This window comes from Pseudorca crassidens, chromosome 3 (assembly GCF_039906515.1).
Source record: "Pseudorca crassidens isolate mPseCra1 chromosome 3, mPseCra1.hap1, whole genome shotgun sequence".
NCBI lineage: Eukaryota > Metazoa > Chordata > Mammalia > Artiodactyla > Delphinidae > Pseudorca > Pseudorca crassidens.
The window spans coordinates 57,150,716-57,173,954 of NC_090298.1; the positions used below are offsets into that span (position 1 = coordinate 57,150,716).

Sequence of the window (23,239 nt, forward strand, 5' to 3'; positions counted from 1 at the left end):
ATAGTTCTTAGAGGGAAGTTTATAGCAATACAATCCTACCTTAAGAAACAGCAAACAGGAAAACAGGATGGTGAGGAACCAAGATGGCGGAGTAGAAGGACGTGCTCTCACTCCCTCTTGGGCGAACACCAGAATCACAACTAGCTGCTGGACAATCACTGACAGGAAGACACTGGAACTCACCAAAAAAGATACCCCACATCCAAAGACAAAGGAGAAGCCACAATGAGAAGGTAGGAGGGGGGCAATCACAATAAAATCAAATGCCATAACTGGTAGGTGGGTGACTCACAGACTGGCGAACACTAATACCACAGAAGTCCACCCACGGGAGTGAAGGTTCTGAACCCCACATCTGGCTTCCCAACCTTGGGGTACGGCACGGGAGGAGGAATTCCTAGAGAATCAGACTTTGAAGGCTAGTGGGAACTGATTGCAGGACTTCAACAGGACTGGGGGAAACGGAGACTCCACTCTTGGAGAGCACACACAAAGTAGTGTGCGCATCGGGACCCAGGGGAAGGAGCAGTGACCACAGGGGAGACTGAACCAGACCTACCTGCTAGTGTTGGAGGGTCTCCTGCAGAGGCAGGGGGTGGCTCTGTTTCACCATGTGGACAAGGACACTGGCAGCAGAAGTTCTGGGAAGTACTCCTTGGCGTGAGCCCTCCCAGAGTCTGTCGGTAGCCCCAAAAAAGAGCCCAGGTAGACACCAGTGTTGGGTTGCCTCAGGCCAAACAACCAATAGAGAGGGAACCCAGCCCTACCCATCAACAGTCAAGTGGATTAAAGTTTTGCTGAGTTCCACCCACCAGAGCAACAGTCAGCTCTATCTACCACCAGTCCCTCCCATCAAGCCTCTTAGATAGCCTCATCCACCAGAGGCAGACAGCAGAAGCAAGAAGAACTACAATCCTGCAGCCTGTGGAACAAAAACCACATTCACAAAAAGATAGACAAGATGAAAAGTCAGAGGGCTATATACCAGATGAAGGAACAAGATAAAACTCCAGAAAAACAACTAAAGGAAGTGGAGATAGGCAACCTTCCAGAAAAAGAATCCAGAATAATGACAGTGAACATGATCCAGGACCTCGGAAAAACAATGGAGGCAAAGATCGAGAAGATGCAAGCAATGTTTAAAAAAGATCTAGAAGAATTAAAGAACAAACAGAGATGAACAATGCAATAACTGAAATGAAAACTACACTAGAAGGAATCAATAGCAGAATAACTGAGGCAGAAGAACGGATAAGTGACCTGGAAGACAGAATGGTGGAATTCACTGCTGTGGAACAGAATAAAGAAAAAAGAATGAAAAGAAATGAAGACAGACTAAGAGACCTTTGGGACAACATTAAACACAACAACATTCGCATTACAGGGGTCCCAGAAGGAGAAAAGAGAGAGAAAGGACCAGAGAAAATGTTTGAAGAAGTTATAGTTGAAAACTTCCCTAACATGGGAAAGGAAATAGCCACCCAAGTCCAGGAAGCGCAGCAAGTCCCATACAGGATAAACCCAAGGAGAAACATGCCAAGACACATAGTAATCAAATTGGCAAAAATTAAAGACAAAGAAAAATTATTTAAAGCAGCAAGGGAAAAATGACAAATAACATACAAGGGAATCCCCATAAGATTAACAGCTGATTTCTCAGCAGAAACTCTACAAGCCAGAAGGGAGTGCCATGATATACTTAAAGTGATGAAAGGGAAGAACCTACAGCCAAGATTACTCTACCTGGCAATGATCTCATTCAGATTCAATGGAGAAATCAAAAGCTTTACAGACAAGCAAAAGCTAAGAGAATTCAGCATCATCAAAGCAGCTCTACAACAAATGCTAAAGGAATTTCTCTAAGTGAGAAACACAAGAGAAGAAAAGGACCTACAAAAACAAACCCAAAACAATTAAGAAAATGGTCATAGGAACATACATGTCGATAATTACCTTAAACTTGAATGGATTAAATGCTCCAACCAAAAGACACAGGTTGCTGAATGGGTACAAAAACAAAACCCATATATATGCTGTCTACAAGAGACCCACTTCAGACCTAGGGACACATACAGACTGAAAGTGAGGGGATGGAAAAAGATACTCCATGCAACTGGAAATCTAAAGAAAGCTGGAGAAGCAATACTCATATCAGATAAAATAGACTTTAAAATAAAGAAGGTTACAAGAGACAAGGAAGGACACTACATAATGATCAAGGGATCAATCCAAGAAGAAGATATAACAATTATAAATATATATGTGCCCAAGATAGGAGCACCTCAAGACATAAGGCAACTGCTAACAGCTATAAAAGAGGAAATCCACAGTAACACAATAATAGTAGGGGACTTTAACACCTCACTTACACCAACGGACAGATCATCCAACATTAAAATACATAAGGAAACAGAAGCTTTAAATGACACAACAGACAAGATAGATTTAATTGATATTTATAGGCCATTCCATCCAAACACAGCAAATTAAAATTTCTTCTCAAGTGCACACGGAACATTCTCCAGGATAGAACACATCTTGGGTCACAAAGCAAGCCTCAGTAAACTTAAGAAAATTGAAATCATATCAAGCATCTTTTCTGACCACAATGCTATGAGATTAGAAGTGAATTACAGGGGAAAAAATGTAAAAAACACACACACATGGAGGCTAAACAATATGTTACTAAATAACCAAGAGATCACTGAAGAAATCAAAGAGGAAATCAAAAAATACCTAGAAACAAATGACAATGAAAACATGACAATCCAAAACCTATGGGATGTGGCAAAAGCAGTCCTAAGAGGGAAGTTTATAGCTATACAAGCCTACCTCAAGAAACAAGAAAAATCTTAAATAAACAATCTAACCTTACACCTAAAGGACCTAGAGAAAGAAGAACAAACAAAACCCAAAGTTAGCAAAAGGAAAGAAATCATAAAGATCAGAGCAGAAATAAATGAAATAGAAACAAAGAAAACAATAGCAAAGATCAATAAAACTAAAAGCTTATTCTTTGAGAAGATAAAATTGATAAACCATTAGCCAGACTCATCAAGAAAAAGAGAGAGAGGAATCAAATCAATAAAATTAGAAATGAAAAAGAAGTTCCAACAGACACTGCAGAAATACAAAGAACCTCAGAGACTACTAGAAGCAACTGTATGCCAATAAAATGGACAACCTGGAAGAAATGGACACATTCTTAGAAAGGTATAACCTTCCAAGACTGAACCAGGAAGAAACAGAAAATATGAACAGAACAATCACAAGTAATGAAATTGAAACTGTGATTAAAAATCTTCCAATAAACAAAAGTCCAGGACCAGATGGCTTCACAGGTGAATTCTATCAAACATTTAGAGAAGAGCTAACACCCATCCTCTCAAAGTCTTCCAAACAACTGCAGAGGAAGGAACACTCCCAAACTCATTCTATGAGGCCACCATCACCCTGATACCAATACCAGACAAAGATACTACAAAAAAAGTAAATTACAGACCAATATCACTGATGAATATAGATGCAAAAATCCTCAACAAAATACTAGCAAACAGAATCCAACAACACATTAAAAGTGTCATACACCACAATCAAGTGGGATTTATCACAGGGATGCAAGGATTCTTCAATATACGCAAAACAATCAATGTGACACACCATATTAACAAATTGAAGAAGAAAAACCATATGATCATCTCAATAGAAGCAGAAAAAGCTTTTGACAAAATTCAACACCCATTTATGATAAAAACTCTCAAGAAAGTGGGCATGGAGGGAACCTACCTCAACATAATAAAGGCCATATACGACAAACCCACAGCAAACATCATTCTCAATGGTGAAAAACTGAAAGCATTTCATCTAAGATCAGGAACGAGACAAGGATGTCCACTCTCACCACTATTATTCAACATAGTTTAGGAAGTCCTAGCCATGGCAATCAGAGAAGAAAAAGAAATAAAAGGAATACAAATTGATAAAGAAGAAGTAAAACTGTCACTGTTTGCAGGTGACATGATACTATACATAGAGAATCCTAAAAATGCCACCAGAAATTCATTGATTACTAGAGCTAATCAATGAATTTGATAAAGTAGCAGGACACAAAATTAATGCACAGATATCTCTTGCATTCCTATACACTAATGATGAAATATCTGAAAGAGAAATTATGGAAACACTCCCATTTACCATTGCAACAAAAAGAATAAAATACCTAGGAATAAACTTACCTAGGGAGACAAAAGGCCTTTATGTAGAAAACTGTAAGACACTGATGAAAGAAATTAAAGATGATACCAACAGATGGAGAGATATACCATGTTCTTGGATTGGAAGAATGAATATTGTGAAAATGACTATACTACCGAAAGCAATCTACAGATTCAATGCAACCCCTATGAAATTACCAATAGCATTTTTTACGGAACTACAACAAATCATCTTAAAATTTGTATGGAGACACAAAAGACCCCAAATAGCCAAAGGAATCTTGAGGGAAAAAAACGGAGCTGAAGGAATCAGACTGCCTGACTTCAGACTATATTACAAAGCTACAGTAATCAAGACAATATGGTACTGGCACAAAAACAGAAACATAGATCAATGGAACAAGATAGAAAGCCCAGAGATAAACCCATGGACCTATGGTCAAGTAATCTATGACAAAGGAGGCAAAGATATACAATGGAGAAAAGACAGTCTCTTCAGTAAGTGGTGCTGGAAAAACTGGACAGCTACATGTAAAAGAATGAAATTAGAACAGTCCCTAACACCACACAGAAAAATAAACTCAAAATGGGTTCGAGACCTAAATTTAAGACTGGACACTATAAAACTCTTAGAGGAAAACATAGGAAGAACACTCTTTGACATAAATCACAGCAAGATCTTTTTTGATCCACCTCCTGGAGTAATGTAAATAAAAACAAAAATAAACAAATGGCACCTAATGAAACTTCAAAGCTTTGGCACAGCAAAGGAAACCATAAACAAGATGAAAAGACAACCCTCAGAATGGGAGAAAATATTTGCAAATGAATCAACAGACAAAGGATTAATCTCCAAAATATATAAACAGCTCATGCAGCTCAATATTAAAGAAACAAACAACCCAATCCAAAAATGGGCAGAAGACCTAAATAGACATTTCTCCAAATAAGACATACAGATGGCCAAGAAGCACATGATAAGCTGCTCAACATCACTAATTATTAGAGAAATGCAAATCAAAACTACAATGAGGTATCACCTCACACCAGTTAGAATGGGCATCATCAGAAAATCTACAAACAACCAATGCTGGAGAGGGTGTGGAGAAAAGGGAACCTTCTTGCACTGTTGGTTGGAATGTAAATTGATACAGCCACTATGGAGAACAGTATGGAGGTTCCTTAAAAAACTAAAAGTAGAATTTCCATATGACCCAGCAATCCCACTACTGGGCATATACCCTGAGAAAACCATAATTCAAAAAGACACATGCACCCCAATGTTCATTGCAGCACTATTTACAATAGCCAGGTCATGGAAGCAACCTAAATGCCCATTGACAGACGAACAGATAAAGATGTTGTGGTACATATATACAATGGAATATTACTCAGCCATAAAAAGGAATGAATTTGAGTCATTTGTTGAGACGTGGATGGATCTAGAGACTGTCATACAGAGTGAAGTATGTCTGAAAGAGGAAAACAAATATCGTATATTAATGCATGTATGTGGAACCTAGAAAAATGGTACAGATGAACCGGTTTGCAGGGCAGAAGTTGAGACACAGATGTAGAGAACAAACGTATGGACACCAAGGGGGGAAAACCACGGTGGGGTGGGGATGGTGGTTTGCTGAATTGGGCAATTGGGATCGACATGTATACACTGATGTGTATAAAATTGATGACTAATAAGAACCTGCAGTATAAAAAAACAAACAAACCAAAAAAAACAACTAATACTAAACTTTCTTTGGGTTATTTGTATGGAAATATGTTAATATAAATGTTTCAAACATTACATGAAATCTCTAAAAATCTTATATGTTCTGGTATAATATTATAAGTCATAATTCTAGTTATTACTTTAAAATGTATATCTCAGAAATAGCAAAATTTCCTTGTCAATTGCATTATTATGAACTTTCATCAACTCTTTAACCGTGGTCATTTTTAAGTCTTTTGTCATTTACAGACAGTTCTGAGTGTACTCTGATGCTTTTGCAAATATGTTCCTATAAAAGGGTTTCATCCTCAAGCAATTCATGGAAAAGACTCTGACAAGTACAGGTTTCTGGTAAATGACTATACTGCTGAACTGAATGAATAAGCATTTTCAGAACTCTAATGGAAAACTGATGAATTCATAAAAGGGCTAACAAAAGATCAAGATGAAAAAAATTAATTACTGGAACTTACTGGAATTACTGGAATTAATTACTGGAACTGAGTGAACTCATGAGGATGATTATAATTTTTGTGACTTTCTGTTTGAATAAAAAAAAAGTCCCACAAGGACTCAGAGGCAAAAAATATACAAATCAATTCTCACTGCAAAGTTAAGGAGCTGTTACAGTGGAGGATTACTGGACTGAATGTCAATATTATGACATAGTATGAGTGTGTTTCGTGTTTGGTAATTGCAATTATTGTTGCTTTTGTTGTGGTCATCCATTAACAATGCTTGGTGTCAGTTTATTTATCTGTTGTAAAAATAAAATACAGTGTGTGTGTGTGTGAGAAAAAAAGAAAAAAGAAACAGGAAACATCTCAAATAAAGAACCTAACCTTACACCTAAAGCAATTCAAGAAAGAAGAACCAAAAAAACCCAAAGTTAGGAGAAGGAAAGAAATCATAAAGATCAGAGCAGAAATAAATGAAAAAGAAATGAAGGAAACAATAGCAAAGATCAATAAAACTAAAAGCTGGTACTTTGAGAAGATAAACAAAATTGATAATCAATTAGCCAGACTCATCAAGAAAAAAAGGGAGAAGACTCAAATCAATAGAATTAGAAATGAAAAAGGAGAAGTAACAACGGATACTGCAGAAATATAAAGGATAATGAGAAATTCCTACAAGCAACTATATGCCAATAAAATGGACAACCTGGAAGACATGGACAAACTCTTAGAAAAACACAACCTTCTGAGACTGAACCAGGAAGAAACAGAAAATATAAACAGACCAGTCACAAGCAGTGAAATCGAGACTGATTAAAAATCTTCCAACAAACCCTCTTGCACTGTTGGTGGGAATGTAAATTGATACAGCCACTATGGAGAACAGTATGGAGGTTCCTTAAAAAACTAAAGATAAAACTACCACACAACCCAGCAATCCCACTACTGGACATATACCATGAGAAAACCATAATTCAAAAAGAGTCATGTACCACAATGTTCATTGAAGCCCTATTTACAATAGCCAGGACATGGAAGCAACCTAAGTGTCCATCGACAGATGAATGGATAAAGAAGATGTGGCATATATATACAATGGAATATTACTCAGCCATAAAAAGAAATGAAATTGAGTTATTTGTAGTGAGATGGATGAACGTAGAGTCTGTCATATAGAGTGAAGTAAGTCAGAAAGAGAAAAACAAATACCGTATGCTAACACACATATATGGAATTAAAAAAAAAAAAAAGGTTATGAAGAACCTAGGGGCAAGTTGGGAATAAAGACGCAGACCTACTAGAGAATGTACTTGAGGACACGGGGAGGGGGAAGCGTAAGCTGGGACAAAGTGAGAGAGTGGCATGGACATACATACCCTACCAAATGTAAAATAGATAGCTAGTGGGAAGCAGCTGCATAGCATAGGGAGATCAGCTCAGTGCTTTGTGACCACCTAGAGGGGTGGGATGGAGAGGGTGGGAGGGAGGGAGATGCAAGAGGGAAAAGATATGGGGATATATGTACATATATAGCTGATTTACTTTGTTATAAAGCAGAAACTAACACATCATTGTAAAGCAATTATACTCCAATAAACATGTTAAAAAAAAAAAAAAGACCCAAGAACGAAGACCCGATGCAGCCAAAAATAAATAAATTCATTAAAAAAAAAAAAAGGTATTTTAGCATTCTATTACTATTGAACACAGTAATACCCCTTGGCCAGAAACTTTTTCAGGGATGTTAGACATATAAGCTAAAGACCCTATCTAAAAACCAAGAGAACCACTTTTTGGATAGTCAAGAACCATTTGGCATTCAAATGTGCACCCCAGAAGATTTTTATTTATATTACTCAAGCATTAATTTAAAGCTCAGTGACTTATATTCATAGTATCATAATACTCAGAGTAGAATTCAAACTATCTTCAATCATCTATTCACCAACCTCTCTCCTCTGTTTTAGACAAGCAATATTAAACAAGTTTAGACTTTCCTATCAATATATCAAGTTTTTTCTTTCCTCTGAAATAGGGAATTTTAAAAAATATTTTTGTTACTATTAAATGTTACTATTTAACTGAAATTTTCAAAGATAATATTTTGCTAGCTACTTCAATGGATTGTTGGAAAAATCATCTGAGATAATAGGGTAATGAACAGAACAACTTTTAGGAAACTGTGTAAAAATTATTAACATTATTGCCTTGTTAAGGTGGTAGAAGGGTAGATAACTGTACAAATGGCATTTAATACATGACCCAGGAGAGCGAAAGGAAGAGGAATTAACGTGTATTGAAACCAACTTTGCAGTCAGTATTTCTTAATCCTTACAACCAATGTATGAATTAGATATTTCTATTTTACAATACTAAAGTAAACTGAAGATAACAGAGGTTAAGTGACTTGTTTTACAGCCACAAAACTAATTAAGAGCCTGAGTGGGACTTAGACACAAAAGACAGGGCTCTTTTGTGAGAGGAAGAGAGGAAGCATAAGCAGAAAAGTAGCAAGATCAGGACTATCCAACCTACATCCCACTGTTGCCTGTCTAGCTTCACCTGGTTCTCTCCTAAGTGAAGAATGTGAGGGCCTTCCTTCCCCAGCCCTTCCAGTTCAGCCTCAGCCCCTGAGACCACCCAAGCAGTCCAACCCTGGCCATTCAACAGTGAGAATGAGAGCTGGTACATGGAGTTGGTATGCTGTTGCAGGTCAAGTGTCTGGTGAACCTGCTCTCAGGCCCTGAGGATCCACAGACCCACTGAGCTATAGTATATAATATATGTATTCTGCTTCTACCATTCTGACCGGGTGATAAAACTGAGTTTCTAACTGGGTTTTCCCATCTGACTTAGGGCGGCATGAGTCTTTGCCTCACTGTGAAGGTCCTATAAGGGTTTGCCATAAATGAAAAGTGCCCAAGCTGAAAACAGGCCACATGCTGCAAATACCCAAGAGTGTCACAATTTATGAAGGCATAGCTTGACTAGAGAGTCACAGATTAAGAACAGAAGTTTGAGAAGAGGAAGGTATGATGAACTTGTTTCAGTTGCTAACTTTGTGATCTTTAGCTTCTCTGGGCTTCACTTTCCTCATCTGTAAAATGGGGGCAAGGAATACCCCATGTGACTAGGTTTTTATAAGAATTAATTGAGATAATGTTTATCAAGATCAGGAACAGAACCTGGTATATAAAAGGCACTCAATAAATGCCATGTATCATAGATTCAAAAATGCACATTCATTTTCACATTTTAACATCTCGGAAATTGGAATGAATTTTATATCGTGTTACAGTTTAGTCAACAGGTTTTTTCCCCTTTCTTAATGGTACATATTGGTACAGTCAATGGCATCTAGAGTTTGATCAAATGCAGAAATATCTTTCTCTTACCACAGTATTCAAGAACATATTTTATTCCTTCCCAAACCTGACAAGTCACATAGCAAAAATAAAAACAGCACACTATAATGGATGGTGACTTACAATCATTTAGAACAATTGAGAACAATTTTTCCCCATCTTATGCCACAATTCCACTTTTAGGGCTGTGAAAATAGCAACTGAGATTTTTGTGAAATAGCAAGAGCTTTAAAGAGGGCTCCCTTGCCTTTTTCACAGACAGCCTTGGTTTAGAAAAAAATAATTGCTAACTCTATATAATGCAGTTCTTTGAGAGGAAATATGTTCTTGTTTAAGAAAGTTCCACTTAGACCATACTGGTTGGTTCTGCAAAATCATCAAACATTTCTAAACAGGATGAATTGTTTTGGTCCAAATCCTGGTTTTAAAACTGATTCATATGAGAATAGTTATGGGCAAATGAGTCATACAAACATACCTGCACTCTCACTGGTCACCTGTCCCTTTGTTTCTGGGATGCCCTTTCTCCTTCCCTCTCCATCTATTGAATTCTTATCCCAAAGCCATCTAATGAAACAAGATAGACAAATGTAAATAATAGCTATAACTATTTTATAATGTTAATAATTATCATTAAATCTGAGGTGAAATAATGGTACCTAATCCTTTAAAGGTACATGTTGAAATTTTTGCAGATAAAATTATATGATGTCTGGGATTTGTTTCAAAATAATCTATAACTGAGGAAAGTGGGTGGGGGTACAGATAAAACTCAGTCATGAAATTACTGAAGCTGGGTAATGGGTACATAAGAAGGGGCTCATTATACTATGCTCTCTAGTTTTGTATATATTTGAAATTTTACATAACAAAAAGTTTTTTAATATACCACTGTGTGAAATACAACATATTTCACACCTAAGATGAATGAATCAGATGAATGAATCTTGTAGAATCTTCAAGATGGCATGCGTGCATATAAATAAACTCCCATTCTTTCAAAGTGATCAAATATTTCAAGATAAAGAACACCATAGTCTGGAAGAAGTACAAATTTAGGTCAACACAAACTTACTTACCTCTACTTTTCATCCAAAAATGCATCTTTGGATAGATTTGGCTCCAAACACACCAATCTTCGTGCATCATTACTTCTGGAAGATTATCAGTCACCTATAATATTAATTATGTCATTAGAACATATTGGAAACAATCGTGCTTATTCCCATGGATCCCCTAGCATTGCTAAGGTTTTCCATTGGCACCTGTAGCCCTGTGTCTGGACCCCATGATTTTAGACTTACTGGTGCTAGCAAGTAATTTTATAAAGACTTGCATCCCAGGCTCCTCTTCTGCAGCATATTGGCTTAACTTTTCAAGGCCTCTGGCGTACAAAAGTACTAAATTTTCCTGAACAAGGCTGCCAGGCCAGGACCTAGGCCCAAACTGGCAGCAGCGATGGCAGTTGCAGCGATGGCAACTGCAGTGCAAAAGCAGCAGCCATGGCAGCAGTGGCCAGAGCCATGTGAGAAAGGAAGGTTTCTGCACACACACACTGCTGGGACCCATGGTGGGAGGCTCTTGCCCATCAGTCCCTAGAGCCTGACTGTGGCATCTGCACAAATACTAACTCTGGCCTGAGGATGGGACAGGAACCGCCGGCACACAGGCAGTAAATTTTGTCAGTAAATTATTACAGAATAAAACTGTACACATGAATACTGCAAGAAAGCATGTCAGGGAGTCATTATAATCTTTTTTCTTTTCACATCTTTATTGGAGTGTAAATGCCCCACAACGTTGTGCTGGCCTCCGCTGCACAACAAAGTGAATCAGCCACAAGTACACACATATCCCCACATCCCCCACCCCCCACCCAAACCCTCCAGGTCATCACAAAGCACCAAGCTGATTTCCCTGTGCTACGCAGCAGCTTCCCGCTAGCCGTTCATTTTACATTTGGTAGTGTATGCATGTCAATGCTACTCTCCCACTTCACCCCAGCTTCCCCTTCCTCGTCTGCACCCTCAAGTCCATCCTCTACATCTGGGTCTCTATTCCTGCCCTGACACTAGGTTCATCTGTATGCTTTTTTAGATTCAATATATATGTGTTAGCATATGGTATTTGTTTTTCTCTTTCTGACTTACTTCACTCTGTATGACTCTAGGCCCATCCACCTCACTACAAATAACTCAATTTCGTTCCTTTTTATGGCTGAGTAATATTCCATTGTATATATGTGCCACATCTGCTTTATCCATTCCTCTGTTGATGGACATTTAGGTTGCTTCCATGTCCTGGCTATTGTAAATAGGGCTGCAATGAACATTGGGGTGCATGTGTTTTTGAATTATGGTTTTTCTCAGGGTGTATGTCCAATAGTGGGATAGCTGGGTCGTAGGGTAGTTCTAGTTTTAGTTTTTTAAGGAACCTCCATACTGTTCTCCATAGTGGCTGTATCAGTTTACATTCCCACCAACAGTGCAGGAGGGTTCCCTTTGAATCTCAGGTTTTGAAAACTGCTTCAACATTGCAAAGCACATATCCACAGACATTTTTTTTGATGTGGACCATTTTTTTTTCAGTTTTTATTGAATTTGTTACAATATTGCTTCTGTTTCTTTATGTTTGGTTTTTTGTTCTCGAGGCATGTGGGATCTTAGCTTCCCCACCAGGGATGGAAACCGCACCCCCTTCATTGGAAGGTGAAGTCTTAACCACTGGACCACCAGGGAAGTCCCCATATCCACAGACTAAGAAATAGAAAATAAATTGAAAGATCAGGGCATTTGACAGGAAGATACACTACCTACTATGAAGCTTCAGATGAACCAATTATTAATGAAGAGGATAATTAAAATTTTTTTTCTTCCTTGCAGTTGAAGATGCATCAATAGAATGCATAAACCAGCACTTTGAATTTTATACAAATCATGAAGTCACATTTGGTTCTTGTACAACCTCCATAAATTACAGGAAATGTCAGAGCAAATATTAAAATGCCATTGTATAAGTTTACATTTTAAATTAAATTTCAGCTTACACAAAACTGATTTGTATGAAGAATGAAATATTTTTAGAAAAATTATTCTGTGGGACTCATTAGCTCTACATGCACTAAAACTTTTATTTCAAAATAATTTACCAGAAATTCATCCCAAATATTGTCACAACCTATAAAATACTCATAACAGCTCCAATAATTGCATCAGCAGAAAGATCCTTGTCAAAATTTAAAAGTATCAAAAATTATTTGCAATCTTTCATTTTCCAAGAGCAGTTAAGGTCTCTTACAATTGTATCAATTGAAAATAAAATTGCTAAAGGTATATATTTTAATGACTTTTAAAATGAATTTGCATAAAAGAAAGCCACAAAATGATGATTAATCAAGATATGACATTGATAAAGTACTATAATTTATTGTATTATATAAAATTATGGCACCAAAAGTATTTTTTGCACTTTGTAAGTTATATTGTTACTCATATACCACTAGTAACTCTGTTGTATCTCATAAGTAACAAAATGTTTTTAAAGGAAAAAGTTTTATTTGTAATACTTGTAATGGCACTTTTTTCCTGCTTTTTCAATAAGAGCCTGCATTTTCCTTTTGCACTGGGCCCCTCAAATTATCTAGCTTGCCCTATTCACAGAAAAGGGTATTTTTATGTCTCACCTGATTAAGAGAACAGCCATATTTCTAGATATAATCAAGCCCTTTAAAGCTGGTTCTAGCACTGTTTTATGGGAGAAGGGAAAAGCTATAACTCATAAATGTTCAACCAATTCTTGCAAGTCCGGCATTATAGAAGATTCTAGTTGGGTGGGATGGCAGGGGGAGCCTTAAAGATGAACTATTTTCTTACATAGATAGCAAAACTGAGGCACCAAATTGTGATTGTTTCAAGGTCACAAGTAATTTAGAGGCAGACTTGGGACTAAATCTCAAGTCTCTCAAATCTACCCGGTACAATTTCTACTACCAGTTCTTTCTGATTGTATCAATAAAGGTCCAGAACACCAGAAAGTGCTCTAGGTATTTCAGACATAATAATGTGAGTGATGACCACAAAGGAAAGCCCATTCAAAGGGGCTGGAGCAACCGAAGGAAACACAGCTATTGCTGGAGGAGAGATACCCCTGCCTTCTTCCTCCCTTCCTGCCTTTCATCTTTCGCTCCAGATTCCCATTAGCAAAACTGACCTTAAACCAGCTGACAGAAGAGCCTGGAAAACTCAGTCTGTAGGAGTCAGCCCTCTGTGATATTGAGCAGAATAGGGAAAGGGTGAGCAGTGCATTGAAAGCAAACAAGCAAATGACTGGCGCACTGAATAAGCCAGGGCTAATAACTTCTTCAAGTCTGAGTGCTACCTGAAAATCTAAAAAGTGCTGGCAACCAGATATTACTGGCAGGCCTCAATTATTGAGATAACATATGTAAAGCCCTTAGCATGGTATATAGCTAAGTGGAGCTTATATCATCCTCATCATCGTCATTACTATCGCTATTACTACTATTAAATGGGAAGAGGTTTAAAGAATTATAAAGGAATCAGGAGAGTTTGCAAAGGATGTTGAGACCACCACTCAGTATGTGAAATAACAAGACAAAGCTGAATGGTCAGGCACAGTCTCTCCAAGCAGAGCAAACTGTTGATCTTACAAAGGGTCTTTGTTTGGCGGGAGCATTGAAGTACTAGGAATTGTCAGATTTTCAGAGGTGTAAGTGGGTTGACATCAACTGTAGTCCGTGGTTACTCAGGTGAGACTGTTGTAGATTAGTTGGCACTCAGAGGTATGTTTATTAGAGTGAGTCTGTCCCTGATAGGCTGATTTCATGAGGGGCTTATTCTTAACCAAATGAATGGGTTTAAAACTGGTTTTTATGGCTATTTGTTACCTTTGCTATAGCAAAAATCAGTCTTTTTCTAAGTTTATAGGAACTTCTTTATTCTCAGTCCTTCCTTTTGGTTGTCATTCAGTTAAGGCTTCAGGAGAGACCTTCAAGGATTGTGTAGGTCTTTACTACTGTTGTTGATTTTCCTTGAAGGTGAGGTTTCATCAGTGGAAATTTTATTTTCAGTTTACATGTCTATCAATGTGATTTTATTCTGTTTGTTTTGTCTTTAAATCACTTCTTGAATCATCTGTAAGGACAGTGGCTGCACTAAAGTGTTTAAGACTCTGGAAAATACACATTTAACAACAGTGAGCCCAGCAATCCCACTACTGGGCATATACCCTGAGAAAACCATAATTCAAAAAGACACATGCACCCCAATGTTCATTGCAGCACTATTTACAATAGTCAGGTCATGGAAGCAACCTAAATGCCCATCGACAGACGAATGGATAAAGGAGATGTGGTACATATATACAATGGAATATTACTCAGCCATAAAAAGGAATGAAATTGGGTCATTTGTAGAGACGTGGATGGACCTAGAGACTGTCATACAGAGTGAAGTAAGTCAGAAAGAGAAAAATATCATATATTAATGCATATATGTGGAATCTAGAAAAATGGTACAGATGAACCAGTTTGCAAGGCAGAAATAGAGACACAGGTGTAGAGAACAAACGTATGGACACCAAGGGGGGAAAACAAGGGGGACAGGGGTGGGATGAATTGGGAGATTGGGATTGACATATATACACTAATATGTATAAAATAGATAACTAATAAGAAGCTGCTGTATAAAAAAAATAAATAAAATTCAAAAAAATAAGCAGTGAGACAAGTATAACTGGAAGAGACTGGAAGATATTTCAAAACCATGATGCCAAATTTCCCAGACCTGATCATGAAAGAAGTCTCAAAGATTCTCGAGTCTATTTTAGATAGCTAGGTTACCTTTCCTTTAGTTTAGATATGGATTATTCCAATTCACTTGTAGTATTTAGGTATAACATATAGTGTTAGCAGTGGTTCAGAATCTTCCCTAGTTGGCCAAAAGAAAATCCAAGGCCATTCTATTATCTATAACTACTTGGTTTAAAGATTTTAAACTGGTTTGTTGTGCCCCTGAGTTTGGGCTGTACTACTTACTATGTCAGCCAAAGTAATGGAATATATTTTTGATAAATGCCTTTAGTAGTTTAACTCCTCTGGATAGGATCATTATTCTCAGGATTCTCACACCATTAAAAGTTTTATACTTTTGTACTCTTTGAAAGGAGATCTAGTCCATTTAGGATGTTGGGGAATTATATTAGTTATCTATCATTCTGTAACAAATTATCTCAAACTTGGCAGCTTAAAAACAAGAATATTTAGTATCTCACACTGTTTCTGAGGGTCAAGAATCAGGGAGCAGCGTATCCGGGCGATTCTGGTTCAGGATTACTCTTGAGGTTGCAGTCAAGATGTCAGCCAAAGCTACAGTTTGCTGAAGGTTTGAATAGAGGTGTAGGATCTGCTCCCAAGAAGATTCACTCACATGGCTGTTGACTGGAGGCCTTGGTTTCTCACTGTCCATTGGTAGGGTGTCTCAGTTCTATGCCACATGGGCCTCTCTCTCTGTAGGGTTGCTCACAACATGGTAGCTAACTTTCCCTACAGTGAATGCTATTAGAGAGAACAAGGCAGAAATTACAACATCTTTTATAACCTAACTTTGGAAGTGACATACCCTCACTATTGCCATATTCTATTCGTCACACAGAACAACCCTGATACAATGCAGGAGGGGTACAATGTACAAGGGATGTACAAGGAAATGAATACCAAGAAGTGAGAATTATTAGGGACCATCTTGGACACTGGCTACCAAAAGAATCATATCTTTGGAATTGCCTAACTAATAATTCAACAGAATAACTACCTTTGTCCTGGATTGGCATTGAAGAACCTGATTTTTTTAAAAAAAGAAGAGCAAAAAGCCATTCATGAGATAATTTGACTTTGATGGAGCTACAAATATATTATCTCTAAGTATGGTATGACAAAAAGTTATTGTTTTCATTTTGCAATTTCCTTGGTGCAAGGACATTTTCCTTCATTTATGTATTGTATGCAGAGTATCATTACTGGTAAAGTTAGAGCAATATACCCTTACATCATTCATTAAAATGGCTGAATTAAAAATAGCTTGGAAGAGCTGAATTATAAAGTTATGATGATAATTATTTAGGCCAAAGGTCAGCAAACTTCCTCTGTAAAAAGCTAAATGTTAAATATTTTCGGCTTTGTGAGCCATACATTCTTTGTCACAGCCAATCAACTCTGCTGTTGTAGTGCAAAAGCAGCCATAGACAATATGTTAAGAAAAATGAGTGTGGCTGTTTTCCAATAACTTTATTTTGCAAAATTCCACTTTATTTACAAAAATAGGGGGCAGGCCAGATTGGGTCTGCAAGCCATTCTTTACGAACCGTGGTGTAGACTTATGTGAGTCATTATTACTAGGAAGGGGAATAGAAGAGGCTAAATCAGAAGTGGAATACCTTAAACCAGTAAAGGAGAAAGTGTTACAATATGGAAAATTTATCCCAACTGTGATGGATTGGTTCATGGAGAATTTTGGCAAATGTCAATTTGAGGTTTCCTCTGGTGCTATAAGATCTGTTTTTGCTAGATCTTCCTCTCACAGATCTCACAGCAGATCATTCCTAGTGTTTAAGAATTTGGGGGTCCAGATTTTATACATTCATTATGGAATTCTTGAACTTCCCCATGAACTTATTATTATTCTGTTGTTGTTGTTGTTTCTATGAAGTCCTTGTATGAGGACTCAGTCAGTTTATCTAGTATACGATTCTGTTAAAATATTTTAATAGTACTTCTAAAGTATTTCTATACTATCTACTGAATGGTGTACTAGCTCCTATAATACTTCTTTTACTGTGAGTCTCGACTTTTATTACAGCAATTATTTTAGCTATCATGAAGGTGTCTAGTTAGTAATGTATTTGTTATTTTTAAAGAGTACCTAAGATTTTAAAACTTCTTTTTTTGTATAGCAGTTTCTAAAAGTGAATTATTTTGAAAGAATACTAGCTATTAATTTATGTATTTGTTATTTTATTTTAGTAATTTGAAATGCCCTAGAGAAGGCCACAGTTCGGTCATTTGAACAATTTGATCAATTTGGCAAGGAATTAGATTTTTTAAAAAATAAATTTATTTATTTATTTATTTATTATTTTTGGCTGCGTTGGGTCTTCGTTGCTGTACCTGGGCTTCCTCTAGTTGTGGCGAGCAGGAGCTACTCTTCATTGCAGTGCGCGGGCTTCTCATTGCGGTGGCTTCTCTTGTTGCAGAGCATGGGCTCTAGGCAGGTGGGCTTCAGTAGTTGTGGCATGAGGGCTCTGCAGTTGTGGCTCGCAGGCTCTAGAGCACAGGCTCAGCAGTTGTGGTGCACGGGCTCAGTTGCTCCGCGGCACGTGGAATCTTCCCAGACCAGGGCTCGAACCCGTGTCCCCTGCATTGGCAGGCGGATTCCCAACCACTGCACCACCAGTGAAGTCCCAGGAATTAGATTTTATATGAGAAAATGGTCTTATTGTAAAACAAGACTTTTTTTGTATGGTAAAAAATACATAACATATAATTTGCCATCTTAATCATATTTTTTAAAGCAGCTTTATTGAGATACACGCCATATAATTAAACAATTTAAATTGTACAATTCAATGGTTTTTGGTATCTTCACAGAGTTGTGAATCCATTGTCGCAATTTTTTTTTTTTTTTTTTTTTTTTGGCTGCACCATGTGGCATGCAGCCTCTTCCTAACCAGGGATCAAACCCGTGCCCCCTGTATTGGGAGCTCAGAGTCTTAACCATTGGACTGCCAGGGAAGTCACTACCATCTTAATCATTTTTAACAGTTAAGTAATGTTATGTATATTCACAGATCTCCAGAAATTTTTCATCTTGCATTTGCATTAAAACAACAAATTCCCTTTTCCCTTTTCTCCCCAGCCTCTAGTAACCACCATTCTACTTTCTGTTTGTATGAATTTGACTACTTTAGATCTCATATACATGTAATCATACAGTATTTGCCATTTTGCGGCTGGCTTATTTCATTTAGCATAATGTCCTCAAAGTTCATCTGTGTTGTAGCATGTGATAGGATTTTCTTCCTTTTTAAGGCTGAATAATATTCCATTGTATGTATATAGCTCATTTTGTTTATCCATTTATCTGTTGATGGGCACTGGGTTGTTTCCACCTTTTGGCTATTGTGAATAATGATGTTATGAAATGGGTGTGCAAATAACACTTTGAGATCCTGCTTGCAATTCTCTTGGGATTGCTGTGTCATATGATGGTTCTATTTTTAACTTTTGAGAAATCTCCATACTGTTTTCCTTAGCAGCTGTACCATTCTACAATCCTGCCGATGATCTATTGGGTTTCAATTTCTCCACATTTTCACCAACACTTGATATTTTCTGCTTTTTAAAATTTACATTTGCCATCATAATGGATGTGAGGTGATATCTCATTGTGGTTTTGATTTGCATTTCTCTGTAATGATCCTAATTAGTGATACCAAGCATCTTTTCATATGCTTGTTGGGCATTTGTATATCATCTTTGGAGAAATGTTTATTCAAGTCCTTTGTCCATTTTTTAATCAGGTTATTTGATTTTTTTGTTGTTTAGTTGTAGGGGTTCTTTATATATTCTGGATATTAATTCCTTATCAGATATATGTTCTGCAAACACTTTCCCCCTTTTCACTATGCTGATTGTGTTCTTTGGTACACACAAGTTTTTAAGCTTGATATAGTCCCATTTGTCTATTTTTCCTTTTATTGCCTGTGTTTTTGTTGTGTCATATCCAAGAAACCACTGCCAAGTCCAATGTCATGAAGCTTTTCCCCTATGCTTTATTCTAGAAGTTTTAGTTTTTGGTCTTACATTAGTTCATTAATCCATTTTGTGTTAATTTTTGTAGATGATGTAATGTTAGGGCCTAACTTCACTCTTTTGCACATGGATATCCAGTTGTCCCAGCACTGTTGAAGAGACTGTCCTTTCCCTGTTGAGTGGTCTTGACACCCTTGTTGAAGATCATTTGACCATATATGTGAGTTTATTTCTGGAATCTCTATTTTAGTCCATTGGTCTGTTTGCTGATCTACTTTTTTAGATACAAAACCCCTCAACAAATAATACTGTTGGCATTTAGTACTGGAGCAACAAAGAATATTACATTAGCAGTTGGTACTGAAGTGTCCAAAAATTCTGTTTTGGCCATCAAATTTCAGAAACACAATCAGACAATTCTCTATTGGGTAAGGGTTGTAGAGTTGCTGGAATAAGAGTATTTCACCAATGGATAATAATATGAAATGAAGAAAATATTGGTACTTATAACTCATTAATTGACCAGTATAAATATGATGAATGTTTTTCATTAGCAACAAGAAGTTGCTGTACGATAATATCAGGTTTAAAGGTAATCGCAGTACAGGATCTGAAGATGTTTTAACATATTTAGTTGAGGTCTGCAACTGTTCTGAGGCAACTAAGCTAAGCATTGGCTACTTTAAGGGACTGGCTGTATAATAGGCAATAGGTCTTAAGTGTGTGCCCTGTTGGTGAGTTAAGACCTATAGACCATGGTCTAGCTTTCTCATGTTTGTACAAAAAAAGAAAAGTTTATATAATCTAGGAAGACTTTTAAGGCCTCTGTTTTAATTAATCAGCCTGTGCCCATGGAATCTTTTGCCTGTTGGGATCCTGAGACCATAGTTATTTCTTTTTTTTTTTTTTTTTTTTTGTGGTACGCGGGCCTCTCACTGTTACGGCCTCTCCCGTTGTGGAGTACAGGCTCCGGACGCGCAGGCTCAACAGCCATGGCTCACGGGCCCAGCCACTCCGCAGCATGTGGGATATTCCCAGACCGGGGCACAAACCCGTGTCCCCTGCATCGGCAGGCGGACTCTCAACCACTGCGCCACCAGGGAAGCCCCATAGCTCTTTCTTCAGTGATTTCTTAAATCATACATAGTGTAGGTATATTATTACCATATCAGCTAAAATTTTATTGTGTGTGAGAAATTTTCTGGGATTTTAAAAAGTAATCCTTTTGCAGTACATTTTATCTGATAGTTCCATTTGCAAAGTACATACCTACCTATTAAATTTGTAGGAATTGTGCCATAGAGAAGAAGGCAATGCCCTTCTGACAATGATTCCAAAGTACCAATTAGGACCAATTGGGACTTAGGAAAGGACTTAGGATTCTTAGAAATTTTCATTCTTTTAGTGCTTCCAGTAAACCAAGGCAGATAAACCTTGTTTTTACTCATGCCTTCCACAATTTACTATATACCCTCAAATTTGTCTTTAATTATCTTCTTTCACTATCTGGTACAGTCAGTCATTTTTACTTTAAGTTAAAATTTCTCTTTTTTTTCTTATTTTAAGTCTTTCTTAGATTTCAAACAATTTTAAAATTTTATTCTCCGGGATCTGATGCTCCATAGTAAGGAGATTAATGGTAGATACAGTGGCTCCATAGCAACAAAAAAAGCTATATTAGTCCTTTTGAGAGTTTAGAAAAAGGAAAGGGGGCTTCCCTGGTGGCACAGTGGTTGAGAGTCCGCCTGCCGATGCAGGGGACACGGGTTCGTGCCCCGGTCCGGGAAGATCCCACATGCCACGGAGCAGTTGGGCCCGTGAGCCATGGCCGCTGAGCCTGCGCGTCCGGAGCCTGTGCTCCACAACGGGAGAGGCCACAGCAGTGAGAGGCCCGCGTACCGCAAAAAAAAAAAAAAAAAAAAAAAAAAAGGAAAGGGAAGAACTGGGGCTTAATGTTACCCTCGGAGCAGCATCAATGGACAAATTTTGGATAATTGTCCTTCTATTTCTTAGCCATTATGGAACACTGATTCTTTCAATTACCATTGTATTTTCAATATCTACAGGTATTCCTATCCACAGGCTCCCAATTTTTAGGGAACAGAGGCTTTTTTAGTTATTTTATAGCTAGTGAGCCAAACAGCATTGAGTTTCAGCTTATTTACTTTCTAAGGCTCTGGCAATATCTAGCCACACACTGAATATTTTCTAGACTGGCAATTTTACATTTCACTTTCTTTTTTATTATTAAATTCTTATTTCAAATTTGATTTCATTTATGACAAGATAAGACATATCTCTCTACTTTAGTTGTGGGTTTACTCCAGCTTCTAGACTACTTCCTGAAGTATATTTTTCATTTTTCTTTTGTTTACAATTTGAACCTTTTTATAATTTTTTCCTCTGCTCTGTAGGTTTTTTTTAATTTTTAAATTTAATTTTATTTATTTTTTTATACAGCAGGTTCTTATTAGTCATCCATTTTATGCACATCAGTGTATACATGTCAATCCCAATCTCCCAATTCATCACACCACCACCTCTACTCCCCGTGGCTTTCCCCCCTTGGTGCCCATATGTTTGTTCTCTACATCTGCGTCTCAATTTCTGCCCTGAAAACTGGTTCATCTGTACCATTTTCTGGGTTCCACATATACGTGTTAATATATGATATTTGTTTTTCTCTTTCTGACTTACTTCACTCTGTGTGACAATCTCTAGATCCATCCACGTCTCTACAAATAACCCAATTTTGTTCCTTTTTATGGGTGAGTAGTATTCCATCATATATACGTACCATATCTTCTTTATCCATTTGTCTGTTGATGGGCATTTAGGTTGCTTCCATAACCTGGCTATTGTAAACAGTGCTGCAATGAACATTGGGGTGCATGTGTCTTTTTGATTTATAGTTTTCTCTGGGTATATGCCCATAGTGGGATTGCTGGGTCATATGGTAATTCTATTTTTCATTTTTTAAGGAACCTCCATACTGTTCTCCATAGTGGCTGTATCAATTTACATTCCCACCAACAGTGCAAGAGGGTTCCCTTTTCTCCACACCCTCTCCAGCATTGGTTGTTTGTAGATTTTCTGATGATGCCCATTCTAACTGATGTGAGGTGATACCTCATTGTAGTTTTGATTTGCATTTCTCTAATAATAATTAGTGATGTTGAGCAGCTTATCATGTGCTTCTCGGCAATCTGTATGTCTTATTTGGAGAAATGTCTATTTAGGTCTTCTGCCCATTTTTGGATTGGGTTGTTTCTTTAATATTGAGCTGCATGAGCTGTTTATATATTTTGGAGATTAATCCTTTGTCTGTTGATTCATTTGCAGATATTTTCTTCCATTCTGATGGTTGTCTTTTCATTTTCTTTATGGTCTCCTTTGCTGTGCCAAAGCTTTGAAGTTTCACTAGGTCCCATTTGTTTATTTTCGTTTTTATTTCCATTACTCTAGGAGGTGGATCAAAAAAGATCTTGCTGTGATTTATGTCAAAGAGTGTTCTTCCTATGTTTTCCTCTAAGAGTTTTATAGTGTCCAGTCTTAAATTTAGGTCTCGAACCCATTTTGAGTTTATTTTTCTGTGTGGTGTTAGGGACTGTTCTAATTTCATTCTTTTACATGTAGCTGTCCAGTTT

At 37.3% G+C, this 23,239-nt stretch overlaps 1 protein-coding gene across 3 annotated transcripts in view; it reads right to left on the bottom strand.

Annotated features, from left to right (window-relative positions):
* The window catches only part of ZNF366 (zinc finger protein 366), a 335,604-nt gene that overhangs the window by 278,191 nt on the left and 34,174 nt on the right, over positions 1–23,239 (bottom strand). For all 3 annotated transcript variants that reach the window (XM_067730960.1, XM_067730961.1, XM_067730959.1), the window contains one exon: positions 10,846–10,939. The gene's annotated coding sequence lies outside the window, so the exon portion shown is untranslated. The remainder of the gene's footprint in view (positions 1–10,845; positions 10,940–23,239) is intronic.